Here is an 18,370-nt window from a genome sequence, read left to right as displayed (position 1 = left end):
TAGAAGGTAATAATTTTTACAGACAAAGGTTAATCAATGGAAGAAGACGGAAAGTTCCCGTGTAGGGATGGAGGGCACTTAAAATTTTAAATAGGGTTGTAGGGGAAGGTCTTACTGAGAAGGTAACATATGAGCAAAGACAGGACGTAGATAAGAAAATGAGCTATGTGAAAATTTAGGATAAGAGCATTCCAGGCACAAAGAAGAGCCATGAGCGTGGCTGCTATACTTCAAATACAGTGAAGAGGCCAAGTGTTTGGAGTGGACTGAGAAAGGGCTGTAGTAGGTTCCAGGAAGGGAGCGTGGCAAAGACTTTGGCTTTTGCTTTGGGTGGGATGGCAGCCATCGGAGGGTTTTGAGTAGAGAAGTGACATGGTCTGATTGTTCCTGAAGGATGCCCCTGGCTTCTGCGTGGAGAATGTGTGAACGGGACAAGAGCAACAGCAGGGAGTCTAGTCATAAGGCCACTGTGGTTATTGGTTATGGAAGACGGTGGCTCAGTCCAGCAGGCCAGCTGCAGAGTCAGTTGGTCGAGTTCAGATGTGCTGACCAGCTGGATGTGGAGTAAGTGTGACAGAAATAGAAGAGTCCAGATGACTCCAGAGAGTCCACGTACTCAATAATGATTGTCATTTGTTTTTAGGTATTGCTGGGTTTATGTGTGTTAGTGTATGCTGTTTATACCCTACATTTATAGCCCTTTTATATTAGGCTACAAAAATTGAAATTTCCTTCTGACAGGTAAATGAATGCCCTTGTAAAGTGTGTATTTATGAATAAGTACACATCACATTGCTCTCGATTAAGTCTTTTAACTTTACAAAGTGCTTTCTCATCTCATTTTATACTTCACAACACTTCTGTGTTAGGATGGCTATCCTGAGTATAAAAATGCATAAATTATCTCTAGGTCCAATATCTTGAGCCCAAAAAATATATAAATGTGCCTGAGAAAGTTAGGGAATAATTGCTCTAACAATAATTTCACACTTGGCATAGTTGTTAAATTGGTAGCCATGTCTACATATGCCAAATGTCTGGATATTACCTAGAAAATTGTCTTTGCAATACTAAAACTAATTGGAAACATGTGAAGCAATATCTTTAGGTTTTCAGATATTCTAAAATATTTGGCGTAGCTTGCATGTCCTAAAAAATGTCTTGAGTTTTTTCCGTCATTCATCCAGATAGAAAACTAGGATATAGATACCACTACCACCAACTTTAATTTTTCTTCCTTCCATTATCTTTCCTCTTTTTCCCTTTAAAAATGCATAAATGTGTCAAGCTCTAGATATAGTATTAGAAATTCAAAACAAATAGGATACATTATCTGCCTTCAAGGAAATATGAATTATTTAAATATCTATCCCTCACCTCTTCTATGCAAGTTTTTGAAGTATCTTACAGAAGTATATAAGCAAAAAGGGAAAAAAATTAAATGGAGGTGAGACTAAAATAAACGTAGGAAAATAATAGGAAGCCAGGAATGGGATCAGTATAAAAAATGCACATTAAAACACTCTATTCAATGTTTATTCAGAGCTTTCTCCCAACCAGGACAAAGGGGGAAACAGGACAGGAGTCACTGCAATCAACAAGATGAAAGCTCACCAGTTGCTTAGAAATAGTACATCTTTTCTTGGTCTTCAATCATGAGAACAATTTCTCCAGTGCTTTCTAACAATATTGTAGCAATAGGTTATATATGGATCATTTTTATACTATTTCCTAGCTCAGATAGATTGCACACCATTAAAGCATAGACCAGGAATGAGGCCCAAACAGTGGGATCAAAGTGACTCATGAGTATTTCTTCCCGCACTGATGCTTTTGATAAGAATTCAGCAACAGAAAGATCAAATTCTCTGACCAGAAGCTTTGGTTGCTGAGAAAAGTTTGACCATCAATCAAACAGAAACTAGAGTTGAGCTCCGTCCATGGAGGATCAATAACTTATCAAGGATGATGTGTGGGAACAGAAAACCCTCAAGCTTCTGAGGTGTGCTCTAACAGAGGCTGGCTCTCCAGGAACAATCACGGGACGTGAAGTGTGGGGGTTGCGGAAGGCTTCTTAGAGGAGGTGACTCTTGAGATCTCAAAGCATGAACAGGATTTTGATATGGAGAACCATGGAAAGCCATTGCCTGTGGGAAACAGCTTGATCTATGCAGGACGGAGTGGGTTCACATAGTAGGTTGACAAACGTGGACAGTCCTATTTGGTTAGGACACATGGTGAAGAGTGGCAGGTGTGAGGAAAGGTAGTAGAGACACCAGAGTGAAGATATCAGCATAGACACTGAGAGGCCTGGGCTTTGTCCTCTGAAAACCTCTCCCTTCATCTCACATGGCTCTCTAAAGAAACTAGAGCCCCGGCAAAAAGTCTGTAAATTGGGAGCACTAATTTATGACAAAATTTGACAACTATGTATGACATTTATGGAAACCGTGCCTTCCTTCTCAAGACCCAGTAAATGTCATTCTCCCCTTAATCCAAATATTTATGTCCCACGACATAAACGGGAGTGATTCTTGGCCTCGGGGAGATATTGGCCATTTATTTCATCGATGTTCAATAAATAATGAGTATTGATTTAAAAGGCTTTTCTTGCTTTTTCTAAAGACTTTCGTTTAAGATGCTGCATTTCATTATACTGTCCTTATAGACTGTCTTTTTGGAAATAAAGGCAATGCAAACCCACAAGGGACAAATTGGAAAATCAGGGAAAACAAGAAGCTGCCTGACTTGACAAATAGTATGCAGCCTCGAAAAAAAAAAAAAAAAGGTTCCTCTTAGGTTTCAAAGAAATCAGAGTGAACGTAATCAGAAAGGAAAACCCTCAGGACATGATTAAACTGAGGAGCATTTGCGGATGATGCTGACTGCTGAAAGTATTGAGCCCACACTATGTGCTTCATGGTTGTTATCTCAACTGACTACTATAAACCTATGTGATCAGTATTGTCTTGACTTCATGGATAAGGAAAAACAAAGGCCCAAGGAGGTTTAGCAACTCCCCCGAGGCTGCACAGCTTGCAGATGGCAGAGGACATTTACACAGGCATGAACAAGAGTCCGAGAGCTCCTTCTTTTCACCTCTACCCTACTGCCTCTCTGTTTAATGAAACTGCAGAACTCAAACAGCCCTTAGAAATCATTTGGTTCAGTGTCAGCGTGTGGCCCCCGGCCAGCAGGGATTAGAAGCAAGTGAATGAGGCACTTAAGTACAAAATTTAAAGGGGTGCAAAAAAGCTCAGTAGTCAAGATAAACAATATTTTAATGCAATATTTAGAAAAATCAAAATTACTGTAAATGTTTATGATGAATAAAATATCAAAATTTAAATAAAAACAGGATCCCTGTCTTAAAGAATAGAATCCTCTTGGGTTCCCTCTCTGTTAATGGCACTTTCATCCCAGTCTTGGTGCTGGATCGGCAACACCAGCAGCACCTGGAAAGTTTTCTGGAATGCAGATATTTAGGCCCCATCCCAGACTTAAGCCAATCAGAGGCTGAGGGTGGAGCCCAGCAATCTGGAGTTGAACCAGGACTCCAGGCGATGCTCATGTAACGTCAAGTCTGAGAACCCTTGGTCTGGTCCGATGCTTTCCCTTGACCGATGGGGAAGGGACTTTTCAGGGCCACAACTTAGGACTTCTCTGTGAGTTTGGGGTCCTTCCTAGTCTACTGCACTGCTCTCCCCTTTCTACCGACCAGGTGTGGTTGACTGTCTCCTAGTCTGGTCTATGCCGTATTTATCAGGATTTCCGGGGTATCTGTTTCTTTCTGGGACATGAGTCATTTTGCTTCTGAAAATCATTATGTTCTCTCTTCATGGTGACACACAATCAAACAGAGGAACCACACGAGGTTCCCTGAGGGGGATTGCTAGCAACAGTGGTTTCCAATCTTGGTGGCATGTTGGAATCACCTGAGGAGCTTGGGCAAAGCACCTATAGCGAGACCTCACTCTGGCCAAGTAAATCAGGATCCCTGGGGATAGAGCTTGAGTACTGGTGTTTGTTTTTCCCACCCCTGCGTGATTGCAATGTGCACCCAGGACTGAGAACCGCCGGGCTGGCTAACGTGGGAGGATCCAGACCTGGTATTGCATTCGATATTCACTGTCACCGTCCACAAATCTAAAGTCGACATCATCCTTATCACCTTCCTTGTTATCATCCTCTACATTTTACATGTATTCGTGTGACCATTTAATGGATATATTTATCCCGCAATACAATTTGTGATGACATTAGCCCCCTCTTCTTTTGCTTATCACTGAGTCCACAGCAGCTAACTAGTGCTTGAACAGAGAAGGTGTTTAATTAACATTTGCCCAAAGAAAAAATGAATAAGCACCTAGAAACTAAGCCGGCTGAATAAACAATTTTATAGGTGGATGGATTGCATAGGAAAGATCTAAGAACCAGAGACAGACTTTTTAATCCAGGCTCTGACACTTTCTAGCCCTGTTATCTTTGAAAAAAACCTTTTACCTTTTGGACGTCTGTCTTTTTAAACACCGCATTAGTGGTTTTTAAACTAGGCTTTACCGAATCCCTTAGGATCCATGAATGATTGGGGGAAATGGTGGGGTGTGGGAGGGGAGGGGTAAGTGAAATAAAATCATTTCCATCTATTTTCTGGGCAATATTCATTTTGAAGGAAGAGTTTAGTAAAAGAAAAATAGTTCAAAACCCACGGGACTAGAAGGTCCCCGAAAGCCCTTCTTGGTGAGTATTTCTATGACACTGGATGTTTTCCAGAGGAAACTGGATTCACAGAGTTCTGAGAAGACTGAACAGCTGGCGAGTCAGGTTTCTGTTTTTCTAGAAGGCTGCAAATATGAATGCAAATACAGGTGGGCTTTTCTTTTCAGGAAAAGCCTTGTGGCAATGAAGGCTGCGTGTTCAGTCCCATCTGCCCGTGCAGAACAGAACAAGGAGACAAACACAGATTGAGTCACTTCCGCTTCCCGGGCGGGCAATTTAACAGGCTTCCCGGATTCTGGGGCTTCATTAAGAGTATTTACCAAGAGCACATTCCTGGGCAGGTGGTCCAGTCTTCTAGCTGCAAAGATGATGGAAGCACCTGCATTTTAGTTGTGCTACACTCCTCCCTGAGAGGACCCCTCCTAGGTGAAGGTCACCTCCCTTCTCCCCACTCTTGGTCTTTAGGGAAAAACATGATCACAACAAAAACAAATTTTCTCTTTTATGTTAATTAAAACACCAGTCCCAGGAATATGATAGACTTTCCCTGAGGCCTGTGCATGGGGCATGCAAAGCAAAGGGGGAATTAAAGCTATTTTCTGCAGTAATGGGCCTTGCCTGGAGCCCTCTTGGCCACTGGAGGAGCAGGGCAGGAGGCAGAGATCTGGAACCCTCTGCATTTCCCTAGAGTACAACCCAATTATCTGTCTTACCTTTGGGGTTTCAGTTTCGATTTCATTTAAATCAAAGGTTACATAGCTTTAAAAAAGAGAGTATGTCTTGGAACCCATGCATGTAGATGATGCAAATAAAAACCGACCACTTATATTTGCCTTAATTACCTGAATTTTTTACACCTAAGGCTCCTGGGTAATTTCTTTCTTCCTTTGTCCATGGAGATATTGCTAGGTTACAAGAAAGTCTCTACTCTATTCACAAAAACTAAATTCCATCCATTCTAAAAATTTTACCACGTTTTATTACTGAGTCTGCTTTCAGCTCCAAATAATGCATATATTCATGTATTATTGAGGAGTAGTAATGTATTTTTTTATTGTTCCATATTTTAATTCATTGGTTCTCAAATTGTTATATGCATCAAAATCATCTGCAAGGGTAGGGGTTTTCGTTTTTTTTAAAGGGACAGGCCGGGCCTCAGCGCCAGAGTTCTTGATTTAGTAGGTCCAAGTGGGGTCCGAGAATGTCCATTTCTTATAAGTTTCCAGGTGATGCTGATGTTCCTGGTCTAGGGTGCACACTTGAAGAACCCCATTTTAATTCAAAAGGGTGCTTGACATGGAGTTGTCAAGAAAGTGCAAGGCACAGGGGACAGGCCACATCCGTCAGTCTCATGCTCGTGCACCTACCTGGAGGGCTCACCGCCCTGAGCCGATGGCCAGGTTGGATGCCCTCATTCCTCCCCAGTCATCTGTGGCTGCAGCTCATAGACACAAGTATCTTCACCAGGAGTCAGAGTAGGCAGTGGCTACAGGAAGGGACCTGAGAACCAGAAAGGCTCCTCTGAGTCCAAGTTACCCTTCAAACTACCAACCTCCACTCTGCTCCTTGAAACCCCACCATTGCTGCTGGCTTTCTGCGTGATGTACTGTGCCTGGTTTAAATATCAGTACCAGGTGGGGAGACGGGGATGCTCTGAATGTCTAACAACTGAGGGTATGTGGTCCTGGCAGAAGAAGTAAATTGGAAAAAATCTAGAACTATAGAGGTGGGTACCATTCTGTGTTTCAGTCTTCTAAGTTTAAAAGGTGGAAATGGAAGGTCAAAGAGGTTAAGCGATTCTTCCCAAGGTCTTGAAGCCAGTCTGCCTAGAGAGCAGGGGCTGGGGGTGGGCACTGCCAGGTTAGGGAGCCCTGGAGGGAGAGAAGGTCTGGGGATCTGGGAGGGTCCAGGAGTTTGAGACCTTGTGGGAAGTAAAGCGAGGAGATAAAGACAGTGGGACGGAGAGTGGGTCCTTCCTGAGTTTCCTTGCTGTTAACGACACCATCCCCTGGTCCCTGAACTGGACTTCCAGGGTTGCCTTCCACTTGTTGTCCCCACCCAGTCACCGCGCCTTAACACCAACGTCCTCCTTTCTGTTACCCCTGCCACTGCTGAGGTCCAGGCCTTCTTTGTCATTGTTGCTGAAGCCTCCTAATTCATTTTTCTGCCTCTACAGAAAGCAGTCTTGCACCTCGCACCAGCATTCTTTGTGATCCTATTTAGGGGTCTTCAGGAGCTGCGTAGTGCCAACAAGATAACAATCCCATCTTCTCAGTATGGATCTCAAGTTGCTCCATTTCCCCAAACCCAACTTGCTTTCTCACTTTCATTTCCTTATACTTTCTTCCATGCGAACTATATCCTGGCCAGAGCAAATGACTTAGTCCCTGAACATACCCTACACTTTCACATTCCATTTTACTTAAACTACATCCCATAACTAAAGTAAGAGTTAAATACTTTATTCTTTTTTTTTTTTTTTTTTTTTTTTTTGAGACAGAGTCTCACTCTGTTGCCCAGGCTAGAGTGAGTGCCGTGGCGTCAGTCTAGCTCACAGCAACCTCAAATTCCTGAGCTCAAGTGATCCTCCTGTCTCAGCCTCCCGAGTAGCTGGGACTACAGGCATGCGCCACCATGCCCGGCTAATTTTTTCTATATATATTTTTAGCTGTCCATATAATTTCTTTCTATTTTTAGTAGAGGTGGGGTCTCGCTCTTGCTCAGGCTGGTCTCGAACTCCTGAGCTCAAACGATCCGCCCACCTCGGCCTCCCAGAGTGCTAGGATTACAGGCGTGAGCCACCGCGCCAGGCCAATACTTTATTCTTAAAGTCAAAATTCTCCCCATTGTTGAAAGCCAAGCTCAAATTCTCCTCTGTGAAGCCTTCCCATAGTCTATCAGTTAGAATTGGTTCTTCTCTCTCTTTGATGACCCGAGAGCATTTTTATTGGTGAATCTGTCATAGGTTTAGCTTAACAATATTCATATGGGGATATGCTTATGAACACACCCATATGCACATCCTGCTGTCCTTAGTCTTGAAAAATAACTGAAGGTAGCAGGGGCTGTTTAGCCTAATTCCTGCCCAAGCACTCACCAAAACTGTCACTGAATGTTTTCATGTTTTATCATGATTAACAAGTTGAGATTTGGATCCTGCCTCAGAACAAATTGAAACATAGCATATATTTCATAATTTGTATCGCTGGTTTTAAGAGCTCAGGGCAGTTCTAGTACATCTAACAATAATAAATTATTCCTGCCACTTCTAGAAAGCCCAGGAGGGGAAATCTTGCTCTCTTGTGTGCCTGCCTGCCTTGTGTTTTGCTCACGCTTCCTGACATTTCCCCTGGACTGGCCTCAATTCTATCATCTTGAGAATGTTTTATGTCTCCTATCTTCTGGGATTCACAGTCTTGCTCCCCAGAATGGAAACTGCATAGTATTTTCCTCTGGGTCCTTGGAAGATGGTCAGATAGTAGCATATAGTAGCTATGCAGGAAATATGGAATTTGACTTGTGGGAAGGCAGGTAAGTAGATACCAAAGACAGCCTTTATTTCTTTTATACTTTTTGGCAGCATATCACTATTTGTTTCAATGAACTTGGAAATGCCCATGACATTTCTGAATTTAAACCTGCACATTCAGCCTTAGAAAATCAGTTCTCAAAAGGCAGAGCCTGTCAATGGTTACACCCCCAATTACAATATATCCTTCCTGTGCCCCCAGCCTCCACAGAGAATGTAGCTTTTTCTATAGACAGATCATTTATTCCTTCATTCAGCAAATGATTGACTATTACTATGTATCAGAAATTGGAAAAGTACTGAAGATATATAGTGAAAAAGGCAGGCACTGCTCCTGTTTAATTTTAATATGAATACTGATTACCATGGAAACGTACAGTGGGAAGTAAAACCCATTGTGAAGATTCAGAAAACTCTCTCTGAAGAAGTGACATATAATCTAAGACATGAAGAATGTGTATGAGACACCCAAAGGAAGATGCAGAAGAGAGTATTCTGTGCAAAGGGAAGAGGATTGTGGAAACCTCAGAGGCAAAACAGTGGTAACTTAAATCACAGAGATACCACTGCCTCTGGGAAGTCTCCTCTGTCCCTCCCCCAAGTCTTGGGTTGGGGGCCCCTCCTATTTATGTTCCCAAGCTTTCTTTAGTTCCATCATCACAACCGTTATCACCCTCCATTATTAATGCTACTTACTTAGTAGGTCTTTCCCATTAAAGAATAGAATCCACAAGAGCATGATTTATGTCTCTCTTAACCACCTCTGCATCTCTTGCAGTTGGCACAGTGCTGGATATGTACTGTATTGCAGTAAATGCCCTGCACACAGCCTTACCACTCACCATTCCCACGCATGCCTGCCTGGCTGCCCAATGTCAGCACCTGAGATGTGGGCAGAGAGGATCCCACAGGCAAAGAGTCTCAGGCATCATGGAATTAATACTTCCAGAAGCAGCCTCAACCAAGAACTGTTAGGGTTGGTAGATAAATACTGTAGCAGCTCTCTTGCCTCTAAGGTGGGATAATGCTGAGTTATATGTTCTACAGGAGACTTAAGCTCCAGTGGACCCCAGCACTAAATTGCTTAAAAATGCATTCTTCACTGGCTGCCTCCCCTTCCCTTCTCACATCCTGCTCCCCTACCAATGTTTCCTGGGATCATCTCCCAGAAAACCACTCTTGACTAGATCCTTGACTCAAGGTTGACTGCTGGAGGAACCCAAACTAAGATGGTACCCACCAAATATGTGTTGAATGACTAAGTTCCTGCCTGACTCAGCCACATATTGGCTTGATTAGGCAAGTTATTACCTCCCTGAGCCTTGCCGCTTGTCCCCATTCTCCTGTAAAATGTCCTCACTTTCTCACCAGGTTGTTGCTTGGCTTCAGCAACATACGGTGCATGACAAGTCTGCTTGAGCTGTACTGAGTTGTTGAAATGGACAGTTGCCCTGTCACATGCCTATCTGGCCCAGCCGGGACACAGCAGAGTAAGAGCAAAGTGGCTGGAAGATATTTTGTGACTATCTGCCTTGACCCCAAGACCCCACGACCTGCTCAGGTATTCCCAAAGTGGGCTTATACCCACAGGAAAAGCACAGAGCTTTTAATGAGAGGTAGTTTTCTGCAGGTCACACACAGCTCTGGGGCTTGTTCCTGCCTCCTGGCTTAAATAGTAGCTCTGGGTCCTTAGAGAATAGCTACTAATGATTTTTCAGTATCCTAACATATGAAGCCAGAAGCTGGTTTATATGTGACTTACATTCATAAAAAAACTATGCTGGATGTTTCTAGTTACTGTGACAATGACAATGATGACAGTTATAATGATGATGATAACAAACGTCATTTATTGAACTCCTGCTATGAGCTTGGAGCTTTGCATGTACTACCTATCTAAAGCCTCCTAACAGTCCTGCTATAAGGTCAGTATTATTATCCTCATATTTTTAAATGATAAAGTTGAGGTTTGGAAAGAAAAAAATTCTTCTCAAGATCACACAGTAGCAATTCATACAAACTGGTATTCTAAAGCTCCTACTCTGCACATTTGTCATTAGATTTTTCCATCACAAGAATAAAGAATTAAGGTGTTCACTGAAGACAGAGATGCCACACCTTTTTTTGGTCTTACCTTAAAGTAACATATTATCTACCATAGCACCCATGCCAGGAAAAGCCTAGTGGACAGCCTAGTCTTCCAACCCTAAGAGTTCATAATGAAGTTCCTCAATATCCCACTGGGGTAAGGTCAGGGAATTCCAAGTAGGAAAGCCAGGACTTTATCCCAGTTATGTTGTAATGAGAGCCTGCTGCCCTGAAGTGTCAGTGGAAACCATGTGAGGATCCTGGGTTTCTTCCCCCACTTGGCAGTGATGAGGCACGCTTCTCCCTGTTAGGGGTGTATCATAGAAAGCCTATTGAAGAATTAGAATCATTACTACCTTACTACAACCATGCAGAAACAAGGCCTCCACCCAACATACTGTCACTGAAGGCCATGTGGGAAGCACTAACAAGGAACTCATATTCCTTCCATCCAAGAAAGTATCAGTGGAGGCCTAGTAAGAAGTCAGAGTCTCCCAGTGATGATGAAGAGCACTTCTTCCCAGGTGTCGATGGAGTACAAGTGAGGAACCAGGACTTTGACCCTCATATGGCAGTTACAAGGTGGTATTTCCTTACCCTTTCCCAGAGCAGTGTCAAAAAAAGGAAGAAAAAAAGCCAGCTAAAACAGAAAATTTAAATAATATCCAGGCTTCATAATACCCAAATGTCTATGTTTCAATAAAAAAATCTACTCATTATATGAAGAACTGGAAGGATCTCAAACCAAATGATAAAAACAATCAATGAGCATCAACACTGAAAAGAGGTGTTAGAACTGTCTGACAAAGATTTTCTAAAGCAGCCATCATAAAAAAATGCTTCAAAAAGAAGTTATAAACATGCTTGAAAACAAATAAAAATACAGAAAGTCTCAACAGAGAAATAGAAATACAAAGAAGAACCAAATGAAAAGTTTAGTAACGAAGAAGGCCATAACCAAAAATCAAAACAAACTCAGTAAGTGGGCTCAAACACAGACTGGAGGCTGGATGTGGTGGCTCACATCCTAGCACTCTGGGAGGATGAGGCTGAAGGATCACTTGAGGTCAGGAGTTTGAGACCAGCTTGAGCAAGAGTGAGACCCCCTCTCTACTAAAAATAGGAAAAAAAATTATCTGGGCAACTAAAAATAGAAAAAAAATTATCTGGGCAGCTAAAAATAGAAAAAAAAATTAGTCAGGTGTGGTGGTGTGTGCCTGTAGTCCCAGCTACTCGGGAGGTTGAAGCAGAAGTATTGCTTGAGCCCAAGAGTTTGAGGTTGCTGTGAGCTAGGCTGATGCCTGCACTCTAGCCTGGGCAACAGAGCGAGACTCTGCCAGAAAAAAAAAAAAAAAAAACAGAATGGAGGAGACAGAAGAAAGTATCAATTAACTAAAAGATAGAACAATATAAATAATACAATTTGAACAACAGAGAGAAAGTAGGCTGAAAAAAAAAATAAATGGAGCCTCAGGAACCTCGGACTATAACAAAAGATCTAACATCAATGTCACAGGAGTCTTGGAAATAGAGGAGAAAGAGGACAAGGCTGATAAAGTACTCAAAGAAATATGGCTGAAAACTTCCTATATTTGGCAAGAGACATAAACCTGCATATTCAAGAAGCTGAACAAATCCCAAACAGGATAAACCCAAAGAAATCCATACCAAGACATGTCATAATCAAATTTCAGGAAAGTGAAGGCACACTAAAAATCTTAAAAAGTGTGAGAGAGAAATAGCATACTACCTACGAAACACAATTTAAATAAAAGTGATTTTCATCAGAAATCACGGATGTCAAAAGGAAGGGGTTCAACGTTTTTTCAAGTGCTGAAAGAGAAGAATATCCAACCTACAATTTTATATCCAGCAAAAATATCCTTTAAGAATAAAGGTCATACCCAGTTTTCCCAATATCATTTGTTGAAAATACTATCCTTTTCCCATTGTGTATTCTTGGTGACTTTGTCAAAAATTAACTGACAATAGATGAGTAGGTTCACTTCTGGGCTCTCTGTTTTATCCTATTTGTCTGTTTTTATGCCAGTACCACGCTGTTTGATTACTACCGCTTTGAGGAATAGCTTGAAATCAGGTGGTATGATCATGACTCCAGCTTTGTTCTTTTTGCTCATGATTATGTTAGTAATTTGGGTTTTTTTGTGGTTCCATATGAATTTTAGGATTGTCCTGTTTCTATGAAAAATGACATTGAACTTTTGATACAAATAGCATGGAATCTGTAGATCCCTGTGGGTAGTACAGACATTTTAACAACATAATTCTTCCAATCCACAAACATGGAATATCTTTCCATTTATTTATGTCTTCTTCAATTTCTTTCATCAGCATTTTATGGTTTTCAATGAGCAGGTCTTTTACCACATTAGTTAAATTCATTCCTAAGTATTTTATTTTTTTTTTATAGATATTTTAAAATGGGATTGTTCTCTCAATTTTTTTTATTAATTAATTTTATCTATGATTGACACATAATGATTATACATATTTGGGGGTACAAGTTGATATATCAGTGCATGTGTACATTATATAATGATCAAATTGGCCGGGCGCGGTGGCTCACGCCTGTAATCCTAGCACTCTGGGAGGCCGAGGTGGGCGGATCGTTTGAGCTCAGGAGTTCGAGACCAGCCTGAGCAAGAGCGAGACCCCATCTCTACTAAAAATAGAAAGAAATTATATGGACAGCTAAAAATATATATAGAAAAAATTAGCCGGGCATGGTGGTGCATGCCTGTAGTCCCAGCTACTCGGGAGGCTGAGACAGGAGGATCGCTTGAGCTCAGGAGTTTGAGGTTGCTGTGAGCTAGGCTGATGCCACGGCACTCACTCTAGCCTGGGCAACAGAGTGAGACTCTGTCTCAAAAAAAAAAAAAAAAAAAAAAAATAATGATCAAATTGGAGTAAATACCATATCTATTACTTTAAATATTTTTCATTTCTTTGTGGTGACATTTTCTACCTATCCTCAAATAGACACTTCATTGTTAATTTGCTGTAATCACCTTATGAATAAATAAATATTTAAATATATAAATATAAATAAAACACCAGAACTTATTCTTTCTGTGTAACCATAACTTTCTACTCATTGACCAACCTCCCTCAGTACTCCCCTCCCCCAGCCTCTGATAACCATTATTTTACTCTCTACTTCAATGAAATAAACTTCTTTAAATTCCACATATAAGTGAGATCATGCAGTGTTTGTCTTTTTTTGCCTGGGTTATTTCATTTAACATAATGAAACAGGATTTCATTATGTTAGTGCAATATGATGGCTGAATAGTATTCATTTTGATTATCCATTCATCTGTTGATGGGAGTATAGGTTGATTTCATATCTTGGTTATTGTGAATAGCACTGCAATAAACATGGGTTTGCAAATGTCTCTTCAATACGCTATTTCATTTCCTTTGGATGTATACCCAGTAATGAGATTGCTGGATCATATGGTAATTCTATTTTTAATTTTGTTTTTCATAATGGCTGTGCTAATTTACATTGCTACCAAGAGTGTACAAGAGCTCCCTTTTCTCTGCATCCTTGCCAGAATTTGTTATCTGTTGTTTTTTTGATAATGGCCATCCTAACTGGGTTGAAGTGATATCACATTGTGGTTTGTATTTGCATTTCCCTAATGGTTTGTGATGTTCAGGACTTTTTCATGTATCTGTTGGTCATTTGTATGTCTTCTTTTGAGAAATGTCTATTCAGGTTTTTTTGCTTGTTTTCTCTAATTGGATTATTTGTGTCCTTTTGCTATTGAGTTGTTTGAGTCCTTTATATATTCTGGATTATAACCCCATGTCAGATATCTAGTTTGCAAATACTTTCTCCCATTCTGTATGTTGTCTCTTCACTTTATTGATTGTTTCCTTAGCTATGCAGAGATTTTTGGTTTGGTGTAATCTGATTTGTCTATTTTGTTTTTATTGCCTGTGCTTTTGAGGTCTTTTTCAAAAAAATCTTTGCTCAGTCCAATTTCGTGAAGTGTTTCCTTTATGTTTTCTTCTAATAGTTTCATAGTTTTAGCCCTACATTTAAGTCTTTAACTCATTTAGAGTTGATTTTTGTATGTGGTGAAAGATAGGGTCTAGTTTCATTCTTCTGCATGTGGCTATCCAGTTTTCCTTGCATTTTATTGAAGAGAACCAGCATATGTTCTTGGCATCTTTGTCGAAAATCAGTTGGCTGTAAATGCATGGATTTATTTCTAGGATCTCTATTTTGTTCCATTGGTCTATGTGTCTGTTTTTCTGCCAGTACCATGCTGTTTTGCTTACTATGGCTTTGTAGTATATTTTGAAGTCACATATTGTGCTGTCTCTACTTTTGTTATTTCTGCTCAATATGGCTTCAGCTATCTGAAGTCTTTTGCATTTCCATATGAATTTTAAGATTTTTTTTTTCTATTTCTGTGAAGAATGTCATTGTTTTTTGACAGAGATTGCACAGAATCTGGAAATCACTTTGGGCAATACAGAAATTTTAACAATATTCTTCCAATGTATGAACATAGAATATCTTTCCATTTATTTATGTCTTTTTCAAGTTCTTTCACCAATATTTTGTAGTTTTCATTATAGATATCTTTCACCTCCTTGGTTATTATTTCTAGGGTATTTTGTGTAGCTGTTATAAATGGAATTTCTTTCTTGATTTCTTTTTCAGATCATTTGCCATTGCATATAGAAATGCTACTGTTTTTTTCATATCAATTTTGTGTCCTACAACTTTACTGAATTCATTTACTAGTTCTAATAGTTTTGTTTTTGTTTGTTTGTTTGTTTGTTTGAGACAGAGTCTCACTTTGTTGCCCAGGCTAGAGTGAGTGCTGTGGCGTCAGCCTAGCTCACAGCAACTTCAAACTCCTGGGCTCAAGCGATCCTACTGCCTCAGCCTCCCGAGTAGCTGGGACTACAGGCATGTGCCACCATGCCCAGCTAATTTTTTCTATATATATTTTAGTTGGCCAGATAATTTCTTTCTATTTTTAGTAGAGACGGAGTCTCGCTCTTGCTCAGGCTGGTCTCAAACTCCTGACCTTGAGCGATCCACCCACCTCAGCCTCCCAGAGTGCTAGGATTACAGGCGTGAGCCACAGTGCCTGGCCTCTAATGGTTTTTTGATGGAGTCTTTAGGATTGTTTAGTGTACATAATCATGTTATCTTCAAACAGACAGTTTGACTTCCTCCTTTCTAATTTGGATGTTCTTTATTTATTTTTCTAATTGCTTTGGCTTAAACTTCCAGTGCAGTGTTGAATAAAAGTGGTGAAGGTGGGCATTCTTGTCTTCTTCCAGATCTCAAAGAATAAGCTTCCATCTTTTCCCCAGTCAGTATCATGTTAGCTGTGAGTTTGTCATGTATGGCCTTTATTATGTGGACATATGTTCCTCCTATACCTGGTTTGTCCAGGGTTTTTATTATACAGTGATGTCAAATGCTTTTGCAGTGTCTATTGAAAGATTGTATGAATTTTGTCCTTGATTCTGTTAATGTGATTCACACCCAAGTTATGAATAGTTTATATGCCACAGTTACAATATTAGAGTTTTCTGAATTTATTTATGTACTTACTTTTATCGGTGAATTTTATACCTTCAGATGTTTTCGTGTTGCACATAAGCATCCATTTCCTTCAGATTAAAAAAGTTCCTTTATCATTTTTTTAAGATGGGTCTGGTGGTGGTGAATTTTATAAGCTTCTGTTTGTCTGGGAAAGTCTTTATCTCTCTCCTTCGTGTTCCAAGAATAAGCTTTGCTGGGTACAGTATTCTCAGTAGGTAGTTCCTTCTTCAGCACTTTGAATATGTCATCCCACTCTCTCCTGGCCTATAAGGTTTCTGCTGAGAAATCTGCTGCCAGACATATTGGAGCTCCTTTATATGTTATTGCTTCTTTTCTCTTGCTGCTTTTAGGATCCTTTCTTTGCTTTTGACCTTTAAGAGTTTGATGATTATATGTGTTGGCGTAGTCTTATAGGGTTGAATCTATTTGGTGATTTTTTATTTTACTGTACCTACATATTTATACCCTTCTCTAGGTTTGGAAAGTTTTCTGTTACTGCCTCTTTGAATAATCTTTCTATCCCTTTTTCTTTCTCTATTCCCACTTTAAGGCCAATGACTTTTACATTTGCTCTTTTGATACAATCCCATAGATCTCATAAATGTTCTTTGTTTCTTTTCATACTTTTTTTCTCCTCTGACTGTGTATTTTCAAATAGCCTGTCTTTGAGCTTCATACATTAGAAAAAAGAAAAAAAAATCCAATCAATAATCTAAGCTTCTATCTCAAGAACCTAGAAAATGAAGAGCAAAATAAGCCCAAAGCAGGGAGAAGGGGACAAGATAATAAAGATAAGAAGTAAAGTGAAACCTCTTAAATGGTTGGCTTGGGGAACATTTGGTTTTCTCTGGTTGGTCCTAAGTTGAAAGTAAGTACAAAAAATAGGGACACTGTTATTGACCAAGTCCTGACCATTCTGGGCCAAATGCTGCAGAGGCTGTGGTTTGGTTTTCTGGACTGGTTGCTGCAGAGGTTGTGGTTCAGAGTTGTATTATCATGGTCAGTTTGTATATTTGTTGTCTCTGTTTGTATATTCAATCTCTCAGTTCCATTTATATAACATTTAAAATATATATATATGACATTTTTGAAATGACAAAATTATAGGGTTGGAGAACAGACTAGTGATTGCCAGGGGTTCAGTGGAGGAAAATAGGTGTAAAAGGGCAGAAAGAAGAACCCTTGTAGCGATGGCAGTGCTCTGTGTCTTCATTGTGTCAGTGTCAATATCATGGTTGTGCCATTGTACTATAGTTTTGCAAGATGTTACCAATGAGATAAATTAAGCAAAGGATACAAGGACTTTCTCTATATTATTTTTTCCATGCTTATGAATCCATAATTATCTCAAAATAAAAATGTTTAATTAAACAAAAAACTTCCCAGAGAGAAGAGAATGGTTATCTTCCAAAGAATATCAGACTGACAGCTGAATTCTCAATAACAACATTGAGGGCCAGAAAACAATTCATGAATAATTGATTCAAGCTACTGAAGAAAAAAAAAAAAACTCATTATAGAGGAACTTCATCCAGCTAAACTCTCATCCAAGAACAAGAACAAAACACAAACTTCTGATCATAATGTCTAAGAAAATCTACCACTCAAGACCCTCATTAAAAGGATTGAAGTTTGAATTTCAGTAAGAAGAAAATTGAACCCAGAAGGAAGGAGGAGAATGATTGAATTAATTAATGCAACAAATATTTACAGAATGCCTACTATGTGCCAGGTACTGTGCTGGGGGCAGGCATGGCACAGTGAACAGAACAGGCAAAATATCTCACCTGCTTAAAATTCCAGTGGGAGAAGACATATAATAAACAAGAAAAATGAGCAAGAAATACAGTATTTTAAATGTTCTGAAGTTCCACCAGGTACCTTCTAGATGTGAATATCTTTCTATTTAATTTTTGGGGGATTCATTGTTTCTTGAGTTTGAGTATCCAAGTAAAAAGAAATTTACAAATCTACTCCTTCCAGTTGATAGGCCTAACACCAAAAACTAGTAAAGATATAGAATATTATATAATAATAACACAACATAATATCTAGTATCATGTAACAACATATATGTATATAAAATCTTATATCTACACACTAGGGAAAGTAATTGTTTTGAGCACATGTAAAGTATTCTAAAAATTGATTACACATTAGCCTCAAATTAGATGTGAAAAAATACTACCAATGAGTATCACAGAGACAATACCATAAAATTAGGAAGACAAATCAAGGGAGATTATCAGTCATCAGGGTTCCCTTCTGGATGAGACTAGCAGGGAGACTGGATGGTGTTGCAGAGGCAAAGGTTCTAGTATTCATAAGACCATTAGGCATTTCTCCTGCCAAAATTGACCTTCTCTTTGCTTTACTGTACTCAAAGGACTTCTGGCTCCTTCCCTAAATTGCCCTACCTCTAGTCTATGCCCATC

At 39.8% G+C, this 18,370-nt stretch overlaps 1 protein-coding gene across 4 annotated transcripts in view; it reads left to right on the top strand.

The window, feature by feature from the left end:
- The window catches only part of PPP2R2B (protein phosphatase 2 regulatory subunit Bbeta), a 410,135-nt gene that overhangs the window by 62,118 nt on the left and 329,647 nt on the right, over positions 1-18,370 (top strand). The window lies entirely within an intron of this gene.

Source organism: Eulemur rufifrons, chromosome 10 (genome assembly GCF_041146395.1).
Source record: "Eulemur rufifrons isolate Redbay chromosome 10, OSU_ERuf_1, whole genome shotgun sequence".
In the NCBI taxonomy this organism is placed as follows: domain Eukaryota; kingdom Metazoa; phylum Chordata; class Mammalia; order Primates; family Lemuridae; genus Eulemur; species Eulemur rufifrons.
The sequence above is the reverse complement of the archived record's forward strand: the minus strand, read 5'-3'. Positions and strand labels throughout refer to the sequence as shown.